General features: G+C 53.7%; 1 protein-coding gene across 2 annotated transcripts in view; it reads right to left on the bottom strand.

Annotated features, from left to right (window-relative positions):
* SIPA1L3 (signal-induced proliferation-associated 1 like 3) overlaps nucleotides 1-17233 on the bottom strand; it is a 168984-nt gene extending 151751 nt beyond the window's left edge. For both annotated transcript variants that reach the window (XM_004690584.2, XM_012730738.1), the window contains exon 1: nucleotides 17159-17233. The gene's annotated coding sequence lies outside the window, so the exon portion shown is untranslated. The remainder of the gene's footprint in view (nucleotides 1-17158) is intronic.
* Between the last annotated feature and the right edge of the window lie 3991 nt (nucleotides 17234-21224).

Below are 21224 nucleotides of genomic sequence, written 5' to 3'. Positions count from 1 at the left end.
AGGCTACCCATTATTTTCAGTTCTTTAGTCATCACAACAGCAGCATTTGTGAAGTCCCAAAAGAAACCTTATCTTTTACAGATAAACACTGAGCTGTTTGGCTCAGTTTAGCTCTTCCTGGACTTATGACAGGGTTCCATCCTGAAAACCCAAAGTAAATTGAAAATACTGTAAGCCATCTCTGGCAAGGCAGTACACCCAGATTCCTAGGGGGTAAGTGGGATCACATAGTTGGCCTGGAGCTGGGGCTCCTGGGCTACTCAGTACCCCAAAAGCATGGTGCTGTGCTCCCACAGTCTGTTGAATGTACATTGTTTTCATATAACGCAAAACACTGCACAAGTCAAAGCATCCTAAGTCAGGGACCGTCTGCAACCCAGCGTGGGTGGGTAGGGCGGATGTGCAGAAAACCAGAGCGACCGTGAGTAAGAGTGAAAGCCTTTACTTTTTTTTTTTTCACGGGTGTCCAGAGGTGACTCTCGGAAGACAGCTGGTGATTACTTTCACCGCCAAGTGCTCATCAGCAGATCACATCTTCCTCCCGCTCAGACCCCGCTGCAGCTTCACTGGCTCCAGCCAAGAGTCCTCAGCGTGGCCACCGGGGCCTGCTGGGGGGGGGGGGGCACCTGGTCACCCCTGCTCTCATTCCCCTCCCCCCTTGCTCCTCCCCAGAGACCTGCTCACCACTCTCGCGTGCCCGGAGTGAGCCAGGCACAGCCTCACCGCAGGTCTTTCACTGGCCCTTTCCTCTGTCCAAGTCTTCTCCCCCCAGAGACCCACTTACTCCCCCACTTCCCTCCTCCCTCTGCAACTGTATCACCCCAAGGAAACCTTCCCTGAGCGCCTGTCTGGAACAGCACCCTACCACACTGCCCTCTCTCACGGTCCACTCAGCCTCCTTTCCAACCTGACGGCTCCTTTAAAAGCCATTTTTCAGGAACACCTCAGAACTGGACACCTCAGACCTGGGCACCTCAGAACTGGTAACGCTGCCGGATGCCTAATCCAAAGTCTTCACCCACAACTGAGTAACAGAATCTGATCTTTAGCCAAGATCAAAGACATGTTCAACAGACTACATTTCCCTGGCCCATGACACAGTCAGCCGGCACACGACAACAGAACACATGGAAGGCCACGGTCCCTCCATGTGGCCTACACATGCAGTAGCTGTACTCCCCAGAGAGTGAGGACACTGATGCTCACCTGAGGATGAAAGTGCCTAACGACGCACTTCTGAGTGCACAGCTGTCCTCAGGTGCTATGTACATGTACATAGAAAAAAAAACCAACGCACTTCCAAGACTTCTTTATGGCAAGGGGTAGTCTTGTCAAACAGTTCACGCCAAAGAGAACAAGCAGACATGGGCTTAGGATTTCAGGGAAGGTTCGGGTTCCCTGGCAGACACCTGTCTCCTTGCCTGAGAGCTTTGTTTCTCCCTGTCTGAAACAAGGTCGTGAGGCTGGAACCCGAGCAGCCGCTTTGTGACTATGAAGCGAAGAACAGCAATGTGGACAGAGGATCTTGTGCGCCTGGAGAGGTGCTAAGCTGTAGTACTGCCTTGTCCCACTGACCTCTGTAGATCTCCTTTTGTGAGAAAGTGAAAGTTGAGGTAGCCAGTCTCCAAAAATGGCCCAAACTCAAGTATTCTGCCATCCTCCCACCCCAAACCTGGGCTCACTCGCCTTCGTGGACCTGTACCTTAAGATGACAACAAAGGTTGGGGGCTGCCGTGCGGTATAACCTGGCTCCTGACTGCCAAGGTCACGGAGCGGTGGCTGGGAGACCACAGGGGCCCAGCCATCCCCAAGGTGCCGTGTGAGTCAAACCTTGGATGTTCCTACCCCATCCACCCTCTGACTAGAGCCACAAAAGAGACCCCAACAGCAAGCCCAACAAAGGAGCTATCCAGATGCATTCTCATCAACCAGAGACTTGTGAGAAGTAATAAACCTGTCATTTTCGGGCACAAAGTTTTGGGGTGGCTCATTATGTAGCAACAGAGAACTGCAATAAAACTGTCTCTGGGTACACCACTGTACGGTTTCATGCAGCCAAACACATTCTTTAACACAAGCACCAGCTAAGAAAGAAATATGCCCATTGATCCCAAATCCCTACACATTCTCTTGTGTATTCTGATTTCCAACAAAGCTTACGAATATGAAAAAACATAAAACTTCACTCGCATTTTGCAATAAACACGCATTAAGCACAACTCATCTGAATTAAGGGCACTGAATTTATTCATCGTTTTATAATTAAAATGCATTTAAAGTCGATGGTTCAACATCGTGCCAGACCTGGTGAGAACCCTTGGAAAATCTATCTCCTATCTGGACAAGAGGCATCATTAAAGCTAATCTACTTCATATTCATTCCCAGTGGTTTAGAGCTTAAATTAACAGGGTGGCTGAACAGGTTGGACGCCTGCAATCTAATTAAAGAAAGCTATCAATAAAAATAATAATTTGGAAGGAAAAAACAGAAACAAAGGGAATGCACATTGGTGATGGCTGGCCCAAGAGCACAGGCCCGCCCACGCCCGTGGGCGTGGCCACGAAAAGAGCCAATCTGAACGGAGATTGGAATCTGGAGGCACTCCCAGGTGGTGCCGCAGGAGGAAAGCAGCAGCAGGACCTGAGGGTAATGACATCCCCTACTGGACTGTCCCCCTCTAGGACTGTGGACACTGCAGAAGTGGGGGCTGACTGCTGCCGGCTGAGGGAGAAGGCCGACAGGGGAGGACTCCAGAGGAGGAGGAAGAGGGTAAGCACCCACAAAATGATGACAAAGGGACCTGAAATCAATCCATAAAAACCATCATCCCCACTTATTAGGAGCTTTTGATGCACTAGAGCAGGCTACCGAGGTCACGTGGCCACGCTTTGAATGCTCACTTAACGCCCACTTAATGCCGTTACTAGTACTTAGCCTCACTTCCAGAAGAGGAAACTAAGGCCCAGAGATCAGTACTGTGCCCAGAGCTTGGGCAAAGCCAGGACCTGAAGGTCGGGTACAATGGCTGACCCGGAGGGCTCCCCACCCTAAAACCCGCATTTGAAACTCAGGGCACACACACTGCAGGAGCAGTCTGCACATTCCTAACATAGCAGCAGGCCCCAGGCATGGTGATGGCTGAACCACAGCGCAAAGTCCACAGGCCTCAGGCCCCAGCCCCGTGCCGTGCCCCAGGAAGAAAGCCGGGGGCCACTGACCATGCTTGGGGGTGCCTGGGAAGCCCTGCCCAGGAGATTTTTGCAGAATCAATTGCTGACCCCAGGAGCCAGAAAACAGATGAGGAGGTGTCAGCTATTACACAGTCAGACTATCTGAGCTCACCAGTTAATTAAAACCTGTTCAGCCCCAGAACAAGAATTATTGCCTGTTAAAGCAGGAGAGACCGATAAACTGTGCCCGGCCAGTTAATTCCTACTTCCCAGGCATCCCTTGATCTCCCTCCTGCAGGAACCCCACGCGGCGAGCTCTCCCTGTCCGTGGGGATGTCCATCAGGGTGGTGGCTCTGACAACGCCGCCCCGCTGAATCCATTAACCTGCGTGCAGCCTCTACACGAGGGCCAGGGCTGCCTGTTCCCTGCCACAGACGCCGAGGCCACCCGGCGCACTGCCGCAGGGGCCAGGCTGCACAGCCGCATGGGGAAGCAGGACGGAAGCCGCAGGGCTGGACGCAGCAGGCAGCCGAGCACCGCTGGGCGGCCAAGGGGAAGGTGTGTGGTGGGGACCAGACCCAGGTGTGGGCTCCTCAAGCCAGTCCTCGACTGACACGCTAGTCGAACCCCATGTGGGGACAGGCACCCATCCTCAGGCAACGCCCCAGACAGCCATGACTTCTTGCGGTGTCAGGCATTGAAAACAAAGTAGCTGACCCCACACCTAGCACATGCCCTGAACGGTTCTACAGGGGTAGAAACAGAAGTCCTTGTTCTTTCATGAAGCATTGTTGGGGGGGAGGGGGAGCGGGCAGCTGGGAGGAGGTTAGGGGGAGGCGGATAATAAATATATGTCAAGTGTTAACTGCTATAAAGAAAACCACAGCAGAGAAAAGGGCTACAGCGTGATGGAGAAGGTGCTAGCTATTTAATAAGGAGCGAGGTCTCACAGATAAGGTGACATTTGGGGGGACAACAAGCCGTTGTTCCAGGCAGAGGGAACAGCTAGGGCAAAGGGCCCGAGGGAGAAGCAGGAGGCCGGAGGAGCAGGAGTACACCCAGCCGCAACGGAGAAGTGAGAGCTGAGCTCAGGCAGGGCGTGGAGGAAGGAGCAGCAGGAAGAGGGGTGCAGAGCGGACACTGACTCCCCGGCGCCCAGACTCCACTGACAGCTGGGCACTGCTCCCACTTCCATCTCATCAGATGCGGCAAATGCGGCCTAGAGAGGGAAGGGGGTGCCCAGCTTGCCATGCCAGGCTGGGGGGCCCCAAGCGTGGCACAGCAGTCTGCCTCCCGCAGGAACTCAGCTAACCAGATCCAGATCGCTTCTCGGGGAGAAACAGCCTCCATTTTCTTCTCAGTCACTCAACACTCCACCCAACCCTTCTTCACAGTTAGGAGCAGGCAGGTAAACATTTCATGGGAGAGGAGGGAAGAGAAAGGAAATAAGCCACCAGCCTAATTCCTGGAAAAGGAGGAGAAGCTCCGTGTAAATTTTCAGCCGCTGACAAGCCCCTCCAGCAACTTCAGGAGCCCACGGACTCACCTAAAAGGCAGGTGGGGAACAGCCCTGACCCCAAAGCAGGCAGGTGACTGCAATGTGAGCTCTGGGACTGGAGAAGGGCCCCCTGGGGTGCTGCTCCCCCTCCCCACCCCCAAGCCCGCTGGGGTTCTGGAATGCGGAAACAGGAACCTGCCTTGCAGGCTGCTGGGTAAGTTCTCTGCCCACTTCAGGCACCAGCTGAAGATCCCCAGGAGACACTGGCCTCCCAACAGGCAGGCGCCCCCAGAGAGGGGTGTCTTGCCAAAGTCCCTTTGGGGAAGGGAGTAAAAGACCTCCTTACTCCTCAGACATGTGGTCTGGCAAGCCTGAATGAGCTTAAGATGAAGAGAAAGCACAAAGGTAACAAAGACACGGGCCTGTTACCTCAGATAGGAGAACCGGCCACCTGTTCTGCGCAGGCAGGGCTGGCTCTGTGCCCACGCCTGCCCGGGGCGCCTGCTTCATTCACAGCCTCACAGGCCACAGGTGGGCTCTCTCCCCTGCAGGCCCAGCCACCCGGAGAGGCAAGGCAGCTAGCTCTCCACTAAGCATGGCTGCTGGACGCCACCCCGCCAGGCGACCAGCGGCGGCCCCAGTGCTCCCTGGGCACAGGCTGGCAGTGTTCTAAGCATTTCCTGTGATCCCCAACCTCACAGCTACTCTCTAAGAAGGTACGGTATTCCCCTTCTCAGTTATAGGCGAGAGAGCAGAGGAAGAGAGACGTCCCTGGCTGGGGGCACAGAGCAGAAAGTGCTGGGCTGGGGCGTTCACCCGGACACAGGTCTGGCTCTTACACTGCATATGATCTCTTCTCCAGAAGAGAAGCGAGCCCCCTACTCCCTCTCAGTCTCTTTACCTGTAAAATGGGATGAGTGTCAGGAGTCCGTGAAGGATTTATGGTGAGTGCTTAGCCAACCACATAAAATGCTGTCTACCAGCCGCAGGTATATACTGCCTTAGATTCAACCAGATTCACCTTATTCCTTTAGAACAGGGCTATAAATTCTGGGCAGCTGAAAGAAGTATAATAAAATTCTTACTGCCCTTCTTTCCATCCACCAAAAAAAAAAAAAAGCATAGAGAATTCGGAGTCAGGCGTCCTATTAGCATACAGTGGCCAACAAAAAACAGAGACCCTGCCCTCAGGGAGCTTACAGTCTCCTGGGAAGAAACTGGCACAAAACACTGAAAGAACAGTAGACAGAGCCTGGAGCAGGCGCTCGCTGTTGCCAAGGCCCAGTAGCCTTCTTCCCTGGACATGCTTTGTAATGCAGTGACCCCCTTCAGCCATCTAGGGCAATACCGTCACCTGCCCCACATCACAGATAAGGACATTGCAGGGCTGAGGGGCTCGAGCCTATCAGGGATCTGGGCCTGTACCCTCACACTTCATTTCTCAGCCCCCCAGTCCAGCAGAGCAGCCAATTTCACCTGTGAAACACGCATCCACAGGAAATTCAGTCTGCAAAATAGATGGTCTAGATGGTCGCGATCACAGACTGTAGGGAGGAGAGGGCGACTGTGCCAGCTACTGGGGGGGGCGCTTGACCTGCACCCCCCACCCCACCCACTGCCCTGGAGGCATCCTCAGGGTGGGGAAACGGAGCCTCTGCAAGAGCAGCTTGAAGTGGGGAAGGCGAGGAGCAGAGCCCCTGCCAGCTGCGCCTGCGTGTGGCCTTGTCGCCCAGCCTGGGTTTCCCTGAATTTTCAAACAAGGTATTTGGTTTCCACTGACTGAGCTGAGTACCGTGCAGGGACTCTGTATACATCCTTAGAAGCAGACATGATCAGGTGGAAAAAAATTATGTCCTGATTCAGGTAATTATAAAACAAAGTCGGAGAGTACAAAATGTGTGGGAACTGGGTTTTCACTTTGTTTTGCTATTTCCTGCAAGAGAGTCAGTGGTTTGCCAATTCATTATCCTGACCCAGTCCTTCCCTAAACAGAGCTTGGATAAGCCAAGCCCGTAGCCACTCTCCTCCCAGCAGTCACGCGCTTCAGGCGAGGAAGGTGGCAGCCTGGGAGTAACCCCCGACCGATCAGTGGCCGTGATCCCAGCGGTGTGATCTGTGTCACAGTGCTGGCCAGTGACATGTGAGGGGCTTCTGGGATGTGGGGGTCTGTGGCAGGTTTCCCAGCTCAGCAAGTACGCAATGCTCTCTTTGTGTTGGTAAAATCAGCCTGCACCCCAGGCTCGGCACTCTGCCTGTGTGTGTGTGTGTGTGTGTGTGTGAAGATTGGAACTGTGGCTGTCATCTGTGGCCATGAGGGAGCTGAGGCCACAGAAGGCAGAAAGGGGCGTGGTGGAACTTAGTCAACCCTGGCCCTCCCTCTGGGCATCACTGCTACTTGATTTCCCCGTCTGATTTTCAGGTCAATTTCAGATGCATTTCCTATTATCCTAGATCAGTCATTCCCAACATCCTCCCTGAAGCAGGGGCACCAGCACATCTGGAGACTTTCTGGAAATGCAACTTCTCAAGCCAGACCTACAGAATCAGAAACTCTGTGTGGGGCCAGCAATCCGGGTTTTTCCAGCCCTCCAGGGACTCTGATGCCTGCTCAGGTCAGAGTCCCCTCAGAAGCACACCTGGCTGGGGTTCAGAGTGGGGCCTCTGGCTGGAGTCAGACTCTGGATCCAAATCACATCACCACCATTTTCCACCTGCTGGACCCTGGGCAAGTTATTTAAATTTAGTTGCTTCTTCTGAAAAGAGGGGGAGGATGTGAGGTGCTAAGAGTACACCCCACACAGGCTTGTTGGGAGGCAGAGATGACGGCGCACAGTGTCTAGCCTAGAAGAGACACAGCAATTACCCACCTGCTGCTGCTCCTGTTCTGTTGCTGTTATTAATGTTTCCATGCCGGCTAACAGTTCCTGACTAAGCTCCCGGAAGCTGGATCCGTAACTCCTTTACGTTTACCAGCCCGGTTGCCAGATAGGGGAATCGCACAAGGGGAGCTGAAGGGCTCCCTCTTCCGCCCCCCACCACCCCCTGCCCCCCCCACCCCCACCCGGTCCAGATCAGCCTTCTCACACCTCCTCCCACATCCTGCGTCTGTGCGGTCCCTGCGGGCACCTGGTAGACACCCCAGCATGCCCACAAGTGCCACCCATCCCCAGAGAGCACTCCCCCCACGTCATGCCAAACATGGGGCAAGAGTCCTGGGTGCCCTTCGCCCAGGGAGCTCTCTGTGGTTTCAAAACAGGTGGCATCAAGACACAGAAAGCCAGAGGGACTAGCAGGCCCCTGGTGAGGTCCAGCGGGAAGAGGCGGCCCGCTGTCAGGCCTCCCAGCAGGACTGAGTAGGGGGCTCTGGGGTGAGGCCGGGGTTTCTGACACTGTTTGGCCTGATACTGAAAAGACAGGTGAGGGATGCAGGAGGTGGGGGAGGGTGAAGTCCTCGCTGCCCACCAGCTGCTGGGGCAAGAAAGGACTGGTCGATTTCTGTGCTCCGGGAAGGAAGATGACAGGCTACACCTCACAAATTGCTACTCTTCAACCATTCTTGACCCAAAAGAGGCAATTTCATGTGGTTTAACCTAATGTGGCTCAGAAACGCACTCAAATAATGCAACATCAAGGAGCGGGGGGGGGGGGGGGGGGGGGGGGGGGGGGGGGGGCAGCGAGAAACAGAGGGTGGCCTCTGCCTTGCCTTTGTGCCCCGGGTCCGTGTGGTCACTATTCAAGACAACAAAATCTAACCAACCGACCCTGTAATACCTTCCCCTCGGTCAGGGAAAAGACAAACTGCTGACCCCTAGGGATGTGCAAGCCTGTCACTGCTGTCCTGCCTCACAACTCCCCTTGCCAACTCAGTCTCAGCCTCTCGGTCTGCACTGGCCGCTCCCTCTGCGCAGACACCCCCAGCGCTCACACAGCCTCCATCCCCCTTCAGGCCTGTGCCTAAGCCACCTGCCCCAAAGGCCACCCCCACCCCTGCTGCTGCTTAAAATCTCAACACCTGGGCCCTACCCTGGTGGGGCAAGCAAAAGGGGAAGGTGCAGCACTGCAAGCAACAGCAACTGCTCCAGTTTGATCCCCAGCCCCAGAGGAGATCCATGGGGGAGCTGACCCACAGGGCGGCAGACCTCTCCTGACCCGCCCACTGCTCCCCTCAGCAGTGTATTTTGTCGATCTGCCTGTTCTGCTCCCCACTCTGGTGAATCCTCTCACCACCCCTACACCTCTGGCCTGAACCCCATAAATGGGGTTCTGTGCGCATAAATAAATCTTTACCCAAAAAATTTCAACAGCAGTCACCCCCAGAGCCCCTTCACCTGTTCATTTCTTCTGCTGAGCACTGCTGCCATCTGACCTCGTATATATTCCCCTTATTCATGCTGTTTCCTGTCTGACTCGCCCACCGCCGGGAGGGGAGAGCCTTTTCAGCCTCACCCACTGCAGTATCCCTGGGACCCCAGAACAGAGTTCAGCTCAGTGAACACCTGTTGAACAAAAAGGTTTAAAACTCAGACGCAGCATCAGTATTTGGGGTTTGCTGCCCTTGGACCTGACATGTTCGAGGCCCTATTAGCAAATGGAAAAAAACCAAGCCGTCTAAACTGGCAACAATGCCCACTCCATGCTGGACCTACCCTGGAGCCTTTGAAAGGAAAAGAAAGCCCAGGATCAGGAGGGGGATCGAGGAAGCCTGAGGGAGCACAGGACTTTCCCTGCCTCCCTCCCACCTGCTAAGAAGGTGGCAGAGAAGGGGTCACTGAGAACGGAGGAGCCCTCCGATGAACCAGGGCAGTGGTGTCCAGCAGGATCCCATCTGCACCTAGCTCTCATCACCCTGCTCTACACACCCAGCAAGCAAAGGCCCAGCTGACACCCCCAAGAGAAGGCACCCTCTTTCCTGCCACTTCCACGCAAGAATTTCCACCACACACCAACTCATTACTAAGTTAAAGATCCCACAAGTGCAACAGGGCCCTGCACAGGGTGCAGGGTACGTATTTGCTGCAAAGGTGTTTGGGCGAGAGGCCTGCTGGGACGGACCCCCACATCTGAGCACCACCGTCAGCAGCATCTTGTTCCTTTCTTGCTTTCATCAAAAGTCATAACTGCACTGGGGCTCTCCCTGCCCAGCCCTCCCACTGCCCCCGGAGGCAAACCAAAGGCTGGAACGTGCTGCCAGGTGGGGCCTTGACAAAGACCCATCAGAGGGAGGAGCTGCGCTTGTCTGTCCAGAGGGCAAGAAGGGAAGGGTGGGGGGAATCTGAGGCCTCTTGTAGTAACAAGTCTTTGGAAAAAATGTGGGAGGGGCCCCCACAGTCAGGTGCTGGAGGGAAACAGATCTCAGCAAGAGGGACTCCACAAACTGCCTCAGAGGCCAAGGCCAGGTGGGAACCCAGAGCAGCGGGAGCCTCACGGGTGTCCTCACTGCTGCCGGACACCTCATCATAAGACGGGGTTTCCAAAGCCCGAGCCAAGTCCTGACTCACACAATGAAGAGAAAAACCTTTTATTACACAAGGGCCGGACAGAAGCAGGAAATTCCCCTACAGGTACTATGGAACTTGAAACACACAATGCTGAGTGAAATTCCTTGTATTTGTTTTGTTTTGTTTTTTCCATGATGCGCCACTTCAAACAGGCAAAGGTGAAAAGAAGGGTGGGGCACCCCCACTGCCCACTGTCAACACTTAGCAACGCAAAGTCGAGTTTATTTCATCTCTTGTTCCCTCAGACACACTCGTCCCGCCACTCCTGGCTCTTCCACCTGGCGAAGCAAAGCCCACGCATCTCAGCAGCTCGTGCGCAGAACTGCGTCTCAGAACGCACGTCTTAAAGACGCGAGAACTGTGTCCTTAGGCACAGCCCACTACCATCAGTGACCACGGTCATCACTCAAAACTAAGCAAGGGCTCCCGAACATTAACTGCCCCGTTTTCATTTTACAGACGGCTTCTAGAATCACAGCAAAACCCCAAAAGCCTTCTTTTGGGGTCCCAAAGGACCTGACCGCTACAGCAGGGCTACCCAGAGCAGGTGCTCAGAGACCACACATGGAGTGGAGAGGCTGGGACCAGTCAGCCCAGCCCAGCCCCCCCCCCGCCCCCGTGTCCATCCGTCCATCCACAGAGTGGGTGGTGAAGAGCTGAGCCTCTGGGGCGGGGTTTGGGTTTGAGACTCCCCAGCTTTGTGGCTTGTACTTCCCTGGCTCTCAGTTTTCCTTTTAGGAGAAAGAGGAGTAATAACAGCATCTACCCCAAGGAGTACTGGTGAGGATTAAATGAGTTACCGCAAAAAAGCGTGCTGAGCAGCCCAGCGTACAGTAACAGCTCAGCAGCGCCAGTCTCATTCATCCCCCAGCACACACCTAGGCCTCTTACACAGCCAGGCACAGAACCGCTGGAGGAGGTGAGAGCGAAGCGAGTTTGAAATGCTCCAATTCTCCCGGATCATCTGGGCACAAGGGCTGCCCCAGGCCACCATCTGGGGACCTGATGAGACTCAGAGTGTCCGGCCTCCACCCAGTTTGGGTGAGAGGCCCAGACTCCTCCTGCCCCAGGATGGGGAACCCTGAGCCAAGAGAGAAACGAGAGGAAACCACTGTGATGACTACCCCTTCCCCCTCCCCACTCTGGACCGAGTGAGGGCAAGATTCACGCTGTTATGGTGGCGCTGGCAGGAAGACACCACACAGCTCCCACAGAAGGCCACAGCTGTGAGGACGAGCCGCAGGTGAAGAGGAAGAGGCTGCTAGCCCAAGGAAACGAGCACCCGCCACGGGGCGCTAGCCCACTCTCGCCTCTCGGCTTTCTCGCCAGCTCCCAGCTGCCTTTGCTGGGAGGGGAGCCTGCTTCCCGCAAAGCGCTCTCAGGCTAAGGCACCGGCCTGTCGTCCGCTAGGTCTGCACCCAGTGCCCACACACTCTGGGGACCCACCCGCTGAGATGCGTTTCTGGTGTGGTTTCCATTGCTCAAAACTCAGGCCCCACGCCCGAGGGGCACGCCCTAGAGTCGGAAGAGACTGGTCTCTGGGCCTGTGTTCGAACCCTGCTACGTCACTCGGAACACGAGTCACACATGCGCGATGCAACGAGTGCCTCTGACAGTTATGGGGTGAGCTACACCTGCATAAGATAAACACTTCACCTCTCACCTGTCCTTAATCCTCCAAGAGCAAACAGGTGGCGCCTGTGAGCTAGCACCGTGCACTCCCACACTGACTTACACGTGAGCCTCACACCTGGAGCCATGACGCACACTTGACCGCACACTTGACGTGGCTGGCGCGAGGGAGAGGTGCTGAGCGTGACGCGTGCGCCGCTCCGAAGCCCACGCGGACAGACGAACGCCAAGCATCTCTGCGTGTTTAACACCAATTACGTGTTGGAATGATACTCTCTCGGACTAAATAAAACATATGCAAGCGAATTTACACAGCGGCTTCTCTGGAAGTGTGGCTGCTACCGCATCTTACATGTGTCTGGAGCACCCGGGTGGCTGGCATCCCAGCTCTAGGATGCCCCCACGCAGCCCAGCGTGCGGGCACCCCAGCATGTGTGCATCCCGGCACACAGGCCTGGCACGCGGCTAGGCAGGGAAATGTCTCACAGATGGATGCAAGATGCCCTCCACGCTTCTGGTCTCAAATCTAACCAGGGCTGCCCTTCATTCAACATATCTAACAAGCTGTAAGACCCAGGTCACCCCAAACTTAAACAGACGGGCCTGGGGCGGAGCAGCGTCCTCGGGCTCCCACCGGCCGGTGCTGCCTGGTCGGCTGCTGGACGGCACTGGCTACTTGCAAGCCCCTTTGCTGGTCGGCGCTTACAGTCACTCTTCCTGGGAAATGAAGTACCCACAAAGCTCACCCAAATGGGGCAGTCGGCTGCTGAGCCCCCATCAACACCATCTTATTTCTTGGTGACCTGCGCTGGTGTGGCAGCCAAACAGCCACCCTTGCTTTTGTGAGGACAGGCCCTACTGAAAGGACTTCTGCTTTGAAATGTGAAAATATACAGCAGCCCTCTTTAAAAGAGGTCAGCTAGTCAGTCAGGTGTTCCTTGGCCCGCGCAGTCAACAAACTACAGCACCCGACATGCCTTGCATCTCAGAAAGGAAGCGATGCTGCTTCCTGGCCCAGCAGGAGGGAGGGTCCTTGTCAGGCAGCAATGGCCCCTGGGAAGGTTATCTAAGGAGGGAGCTGGTTTTTGGTCTGGGGAAGTGAACATGCTCCCCCACACAACAGCGCTTTCCAGACTGTCCCGCTGTTGTTTCTGAGTAAACCCATTTTGTTGGTGAAATAACTGTTTTTGTTTGGAATCAACCAAATATTGTCAAAGGAACTGACTCCGTGGTTTCTTGTCTGTGGAAATGATGCCACAACATCCCCACGCCACTCCCGCTGCCAATGTGTGTGAGGCACGAAATATCCCTCCCAGCCACAAACAGAAGCCTTGCATCCACTCCCTACACTGGCAAGGAGCGTGTTGGGCATGTGGTGAAAAGCTGGAGTCTGGAGTCAACTTCCTCGTCCTTCAAGCGAGCGGCACAAGCCCATCTACTTCACTGGCCTCTTGTGAGGATTAACTGAGGCAAGGGTGAACTGCTGAGTGGAGGAAATGCCAGGTCAGGGCTAGCGGTCTGTTACCCTCATTTTTAAAAAAGATACATTCATTTGTTCATACATAACTGGGGTACAGGCCAGAGGTGCAGGGGCAGCGAGAGGCTTCGCCAGAGACAGAGTGGGGAGCAGAACAGGCAGGTCGACAAAGTACACTGCTGAGGGGAGCAGCGGGTGGGTCAGGAGAGGTCTGCCGGGCCATGTGGTCACCTCCGGGGTAGGCGGGGATCGAACTCATGCTGCAGTGGCTTTAGCTTCTTAGTGCCGTGCTTTACCCCGCTGCGCCACCAGGGCAGGCCTGATCATTATTATTAATTCACCCTTCCCCAGCCACAGTGATACTAGTGGTGCAGTAAGCTGCATCCCCTCTGTATGTCTGCACTAGCTGGTCCCCTACCTGGACCATTCTTCCCCAGCTTCTGGCCCAGTAGGTGCCTATGGCTCACTCAGGTCTCAGCTCACATCAGTGCCTCTCAGAGAGGACTCCCCTGACTCTCCAAACTAAAGTACCCCTCTTATGTTCTAATATGCTGCCCATCGGCACCCTTTATCCCCTCACCGGTGATTTCTGCCATGACACTTAGCACCACCTGATATGGCTTTGTTTATGGGGTGCTTCCCCAGCTAGAATGGAAACCTAGGAGAAAAGGAGTCTCGTTCACTGCCCACAGTTCATGCTTTTAGTCACTAGGCCACATCACGCTTGCACCAAGAGGCTTGCTGACTGCATGTTTGTGAAGGTAAAAGAAATCCCGGAATTAACCAAAATGTCCAGCAGGGAATGATGGAATAAAGCATGGTCTCTCCATACTGTAGCGTGTGCGTCGAGCTGTTAAGAGAATGAGTCAGAGCTGCATGTAATGACTTGAAGTGATACGGCCTGTCATTCACTGAAAAAGTCAAGTCACAAAGAGTGTACCTTGACAGCCGCAGCTCCGGTTGGGGGGGTGTGAAGGAGGAGGCACACATAACCTTACAAGCACAGGAAGGGTTATGGGAGCGCCTGCCTAGATCCATTTTGTTCACCACTGGAGCTGCAAGAGCTGACAGTGGAGACTTAATCAATACTCACTGTCAGGATAAATGGTTACCTCTGGAGTGAGGGTTCTAAAGTGGAGAGTGGCACCTCTTTTTGCCTAATGCAGCTCTGATTGTCTGATAATCACAAATAAGAGACATTTTCTTTGCACGACTTTTTTCAATCAAATTCAACCCATTCTCACACACATACATCAAGTCCATAACCACAGCAATCCAAAAAAAACCCCAAATAAACAAAGAAAAAAACCAGGTGTAGTAGCAATCTTCAAGAAAGCACAAACTGGTCCAACTGCTTTATTCTATCAGCTAAAAATAAACACCTGAAAGGAAATGACCATTTAATTCTCTTATTAAAACATAAATACATTTAATTTAGATTTTTGTGAGTTAAACCCTTAACAAGGTTAAGCTGTTACCTTAACCTACTCGCCCAGGGGATCATTTTTTAAAACCTAAGCTTGAAATACATCAGCAAAATGTGCTCTGCTGGAAATAAAAAAGGCGCCAATCACCGCACATTCTGAATTCCATTTTTGATTTACCACGCAACAACTGCAATGTCTGAAAAACAGGCTCACATTCAACTCTTAGACCATTCCACACACAGCTAAACAGCCACGTGCTGTGGTCACTAACAAGTTTTTTTTTTTAAAGTCACTGCTTTATTAAAACACCTTGGTAAATTTAGTGCCACCCTCAATTTGATTGAAACCACGATGGTTTCCCATCATCAAACAATGACAGGTTTCCGACCACAGACTGGACCTAAACAGAGCTCCAGTCAATTCCCTTCCCAGTCTTCTCCTGGGGGTGTGTGCTGCCTTCGAAAGGAATGAATGGCCACCTTCTCACTAGTTACTATAACTGACTGACACAGTGTAACTTTTCAGAAAGACCCAGCCCAGTTCTGCCAGGTGAAAACTGCAGAAATGGGTTTCCTGAAAATCAGGCCTTTAAGCCACCCCTGGGGGTCATTTCACTCCAGCTAAGTCCACATTCATTGCCCCATACAGCCTTCCCAGGCCCCTTGGGAAAACAATTGTTGTTTTGCATTCATTACTCCTTGGAGCCAGGAAAGAAACAGGTCAGAAAAGGTAGAACTTTCAGCCCCTGTCACAAAGACTGGGCAATGAAATGGTATTCCAAGCAAAGAGCGGCTTCAACCTTCTTGCCAGTCTCTTGGACCTTGGAAGGCCCCAGGTGAAGAGCGACTCCCAGGTTTCTGGCTTAGGCAACAGGGTCCATGTTGGCCCATCTTGCAAGACGCTCTGAGAAGACGTTTGTGTTGGACAGACTAGTTCATGGGACAGTCACCCGTGGACAGAGTGGGGGCGCCGGGGGTTAATAGAGCTTTGAGACAGTCAGGTGCACACAACGCTGGGCCAGTACATAAAGCGTGGGAGAGAATGTACTGGCAGGAGGGGGTGGGGAGAGCCCAGAAGGGTGCTGCTGATACCAAGTCAACCCCATTTCTTCTCAGGTCGTTATACTGCAGTATGTTTGCAATTTGACCTTTGTGAAGTAAAAATCCCTGTAAATAAAAACAGAAATAGCAAAGGCCCTGTATCAAGAAAAACCAAGATCCCCGTATTAAGTGTTTACTATGCACCCAGCCCTATGCTAACCACTACACGTGAATTATCTCTTGGAATCCTTAGAACAACCCTGGCACAGAAGCCCTATGACTACCATTTCACAGATGGGCCACTGAGGCTGGGAGTGAACGTGTGGGGGAGCTCAGGGCTGTCATGTCACAGCCCACAGTTAGGCAGTCTCTGGGCCAGATGGAGAACATCAAAGAAGAACAATTAGAATACATGAGAGCTGTTACTTAGTGAGATATGGCTCCCGAATACAATCTCAGCAAATCCTTAGAAGCCTTCTGAGGTTGGTGCTGTTACCCAATTGCACAAACGAGGAACCCGAGCATGCAAGAGGAAGTGAACTAAACCAGTTCTGAGTCTGGCCGGTGAGGCAGACCTAGGCAGACCAGAGCCAGGAGCATCACCCGCGGAGGGGCTCCCAGGCACTGGGGAAACGCTGTATACCATTTACTGAATGCTGACTACGTGCCCGCTGCTGCTCCAAGCACTTTACACATGGTTTTCCCGGTGCAACCTCACAATAACTCAACGAAAGGGGAACCATGAAAGCGCCTGTTCTATGGATAGGAAAACCAGGACACAGAGAAGTGAAATCAGCAGCCCAAGGTCACACAGCTGGTGAATGGCTGAGCCTAAATTTGAACCAGAGTCTCTCTGCCTCCCAAACCAAAGCCCTAATGAGATAATTTCAGCTAAGAGCAGCATCCCTGCATTGAGTGCCAACTATGCACTCGGACCTTTACAAGCACACGTTCAACTAACCCTATGCAGTAGAAAATCCCTTCACTCCATTTCTCAGCAGCTAACAATAGCGCAAACGCGTAACAAGTGCCTTCCATGTGCCAAATGCTCTATTTGCCGAATCGCGACAGAATCCCAGCAAAAGAGAGACTCTTCTTCCCCCTTTCCATCAACTCGGCGCGGTTACCCCAGATCTCAGCTCTGTAGTGGGAGAGGCAGGACGCGAACCCACGGCTACCCGACTCCCACTCCAGGCTCTTCCGCACAGCGCGGCGTTCCATGCCTGGAAAGTTGAGCCATGTGGGCACGAGTCCGGTCAGGTCCGGAGAGCGCGAGTCCCGGCGCCGCCGCCGCCGCCCCCCACAACTGATGCCTACACCCGGCTGGCCGCCCGTGCTGACCGTCGGGATCCGAGTGGACACCGATTCCCCGCCGCCCTTGCTCGAGGCCGCCCTTGCACCCGGAGCCACATACCTGGGCGCCCCGGCTGCCCTCCCCGGGGGCCTCACGTTCGCGGCGTCCGGCCCCGCGCCTCTCGCTGGAGACGCCGCCAGCCCCGGTGGCCCGAGTGACTTCCAGGCTGCCCACTTCCAAGCCGCTTCGCGCGTGGCCTCCTGGGCACTGTAGTTTCACCCTAGGCGGCAGCAAACTGAAAAAAGCCTGGCGCGCAGGTGCTGCCGGGAGCAGTAGGCGCCACACCGCGCCGCCTTCTGGGAATGGTAGTCCACCTGTCGCCTCCCCTGCCGCTCCGGTCTCCAGAGCACTTCCGCAGCCCTGAGGGGCGTGAGGGATGGAGGTGTGTCTTGTGCTGACTCGAACCCGGGAGCCGCGCTCCTCGTTCCTCCAGGGAGGTTTATTCCCGTCTTCCAGCCCGGCCTCCCTCCTCCTTTCCTTCCGCAGGCCCTCACCGTACCTCTCCGTGAGGCGCGCGGCACTTACCCCGAGGGCACGAGCCTCGGGAGAGGTGGGGGCCGCTGAGCGGTGCGCTAGACCGCCCCAGAGGAGGGGAGCGGCGGCGGAGGGCGTCTGTGCGCGCTCGCGCACGCGCGCTCGGCGGCCAACGCCGGCCTATATTGCCGCGGGCCCCCGCGGGGAAGACTTTTTTTTTCCTTTCGAATGCGCGCGCGCAGGGTCTCGCGCTAGGCCGGTTCCTGCCGGGCGCGCGCCAGTGCGCACGCGCACTCGCTCCCCTCGCCTCCCTCAGTCCGACCCGCGCCGGATCGGAGACTAACCGCTCAGGGGATCGAGGCCTCCCGCCGCCTCCCCGAGGTCGCCCCTCAGACGCTCCTAGGGCTGATCCTCTACCCAGGAGCGCTCGGGTGCCGCCTCGCCGCCGCACCCGTCCCTTGTCCGAAAGGAGCCCGTAGTCGCAGGTAAGGGCGCGATCCACGCCCTGAGAGGCGGACACGCCCTCCTCACCGCCCACCTGGAGACCAGGCGCCTCCGAGGTGCAGCGACCCGGGTCGGGGCGCCCGAGTCCCGCCTTAGTACCCGAGCTCTGCGGTTGGCGGGAGTCTCAGGACCACCTCCCAGGGGGGGCTGCGTTCTCTCGCTGATCACACCTGCTGAGGGCGGGGTGGTTGGCGACCTAGGAGTTTTGTCCGAATCTAGTCCTGTGCTGATGTAACCATGGATCCGACACCACCACCACCACCCCCTTTTTTTTTTTTTTCCTTTCCAAAAAGCGGATGTTGTCACTCCTCCTCCATAGAGGTTACCGAGGGAATTGTCTGGAATTGCACGGTCCTCTGGTCAGAAAGCCCGAGTCAATGCCCTTCCCTCCTCATTCTTCCAAGAAGATGCTCACTCAGTAGACGCGAAGCTGGGAATCTTCTTCCTGGGACAGGGCAGAGGTCACCCACGTGCCCATTCCTCCAACAAAAATGTATCCAACACCACCTTCGCGCCAGGTTAGCGAATGGTCGGGACAGGGGAGAAATCAAGAGTAAACTGGCTTCCTACGCTCAGGGTGTTAAGCGCAGTGGGGGTGTCAGGCAGCAGGGGACAGTGACATCGAAGTGGTCCTAGATGGTAAAATAAAATGAATGGAAGTCACGTGCAATTTTAAATGTCACACTTAAAAGAAATGGATGGAAATAACTTTAATAAGGAAACCCAGTAGATCCCCGATGAGTTAAGTTTCATGAAAAAGACATTGTTTCCATTTTACATTTTGAGTTAAAACTCAGATACTAGCCAAGGTAATTGTGGTGTGGTGGTCATAATACAAGGTTGGAAATTATCCTATGTCCATTCGTAGACATTCGGGATAATTCAGTAGTCCAGCCACATGGAATACCATGCAGGTGGCAGCTGGCAAAAACTGAGCCTATTATGTGTATTTCAAGAATTGATCTTTTATCTTAGGTGAGAAAAAGTTTCAGAGAAGTATATAGTATTCTATATACTTGTATAAGAAAATAGCATTCTTTTCTTATGTGTTTGTGTACAGAACACCCCTAGACGATATTTCTAGGGTCACCTGTGAAGCAAAAACTGGTGGTTGGGTGTGAGAATTACATTAGATATCGATGCTTTGGTAGGAGGCCATGGTATGGTACAGATATCTAAAGTGTGTGAACCAGTACCCCTAACATATACCTGTGCCTCTAAATCATACAGTGTTATAAACCATTACCTCAATAAAAATAACAAAAAGCAAATTTCACTACATACTCCTTAATATGTTCTGAATATTTTTACCATGCCCGTTTAAGTGGAGGAAGATGGCCAACAGAATCATTCAGCAATGTGTGGAAAACACGAGACTGCCACTTTACAACCTAATCAGTTTTGAAGGCTATGATTACTTCCATGAACTAAACCACCCTGATAATGTAGGCTGTCAGCCTGGAAAAAGCATCTCTGTCCATGAAGAAAACGAAGTGCATCTACCCCAGGCCTGGCGTGTGAATCACCTGGAAGGCCAGAGGGGCATCCCCAGGCCCTTCCTTACCAATGTCTTCCAGAAATCGGCAAGCCAAGATTGCCCTGAGACTCTCCAGTCAACTAATGAGGCTCTTCTGAGGCCAACTGGGCAGCCTGCATAAAAGTAAGACCTGCCTGTCAGGCTGGACCCTACCTCCAAGTGTGGACAACGCGTCACCGTCCTTTTGGGTGACTAAGTCTCCTCACTAGGGGTACTCACAGCACTTTCTACTTTTCTGTCTTAAAGCTGAATTACTAGCATAATCGCAGGCATCTCTTGGTTGATTGCGCCCCACTTTACTGGGCTTTGTAGAGAGTGAGATTTTATAAATTGAAGGTTTGTGGAATCCTACAAGGAGCAAGTCTGAGGGCACCATTTTCCAGCACCCTCTTCCTGTCTCTTCATTAGATTTAAGGTTTATACATTGTTTTCAGACATGATGCTGTTGCATCCTGACTATATGAGAGTCTGGCGTAAACCTAACTTTAACATGCACTTTGAAACCTAAAAATTTGTGTGACTCTATTGCTTTACCGCAGCAGCCTGGAATCAGCCCTCCAATACTCCCAAGGTGCATTCCAAGGTGTGCCTGTAATTTCAGATGGAAGAAATTAAAAGCTGTAGAAACGTCCAAAGAATTCTCATCGCCATCTGTTTGATGACTAGCCTTTTCTCTGGTGCCTGCCTTCCCTGCAGGATGTAAACTCTAAGGGGCATGTACCATGTCTGGGTGCCCTCCTCTACCAGGGATGTAGAGCCAATGAGCCTTCCCAAGAGAGCCTAGGAGCCCCAGTGTTGTGGAGCGCAGTGCCCCCTGGAGGCACTGCTCCTTATTACAAAAGCAGTAAGGGTGCTGCCCTCTCACCCTGGCACCATGTCACAGCACACTGGAGGGGACTACAGCCAGGGGAAAGAGCGAGATGCCAGAGCCCATGCACAGCCACAGACCCAGTTTATCTTCCTAGTCAGCAGAACATGCCCTATCTTGGCCCCAACTATTCTCTCCCCGAAGTTGGCTCCTGCACTTGAATTCCATTGGATCATTGGGTTATCAAGATACTAAAATCAAGAGTGTTGGGACTTAAGGCATCTAGAGCTCGTTACGGACTTGCTGCTGCAGACCGTAAGATGAGGTAATCAAATGTGAGCTATTACAGGAGCGCGCTTTCCTCTAGGGGAAACCTGTGACGCTGGTGTGTGGGGTGGCAAAAAACAAGCAGAGGTGTGGGGTTTGAAGGCCATCTTTCTCAGGACCCCCTAGGAATGGGTCCCTGAAGGGCCCCAAATGCTTGCTTTGTCAAGAGAACTGGGACCCAGAGGAGATATTAGGGTCCATGGAAACTGAAGGCAGTGATGACAGATTTGCTACAAGTGACTGTTCTTTCTCAGCAGTTATTTGAGAGCCAGTAGGATAAGTCTGAGCTGTGGGGACTGGCCCTCTGTTGGCAGGTGGCTGCCTCAAGGGAGCTGGAGTTCTGGAAGAAGTGACTGTGTACTCTGCCTGTAGATCATATGCTCCAGGAGGCTGGTCCGAAGAGCAGCAAGTACGGGCTTACAGGGGGACAGAATAGAAAGAACAGGAAGGCGGTGTGCAGGGGAGTGGAAAGGAGA

Source organism: Condylura cristata, unplaced genomic scaffold, assembly GCF_000260355.1.
Source record: "Condylura cristata isolate star-nosed mole 26May11 unplaced genomic scaffold, ConCri1.0 scaffold00028, whole genome shotgun sequence".
Lineage (NCBI taxonomy): Eukaryota > Metazoa > Chordata > Mammalia > Eulipotyphla > Talpidae > Condylura > Condylura cristata.
Note: the sequence above shows the minus strand (reverse complement) of the source record. Positions and strands in the feature narration are given on the sequence as shown.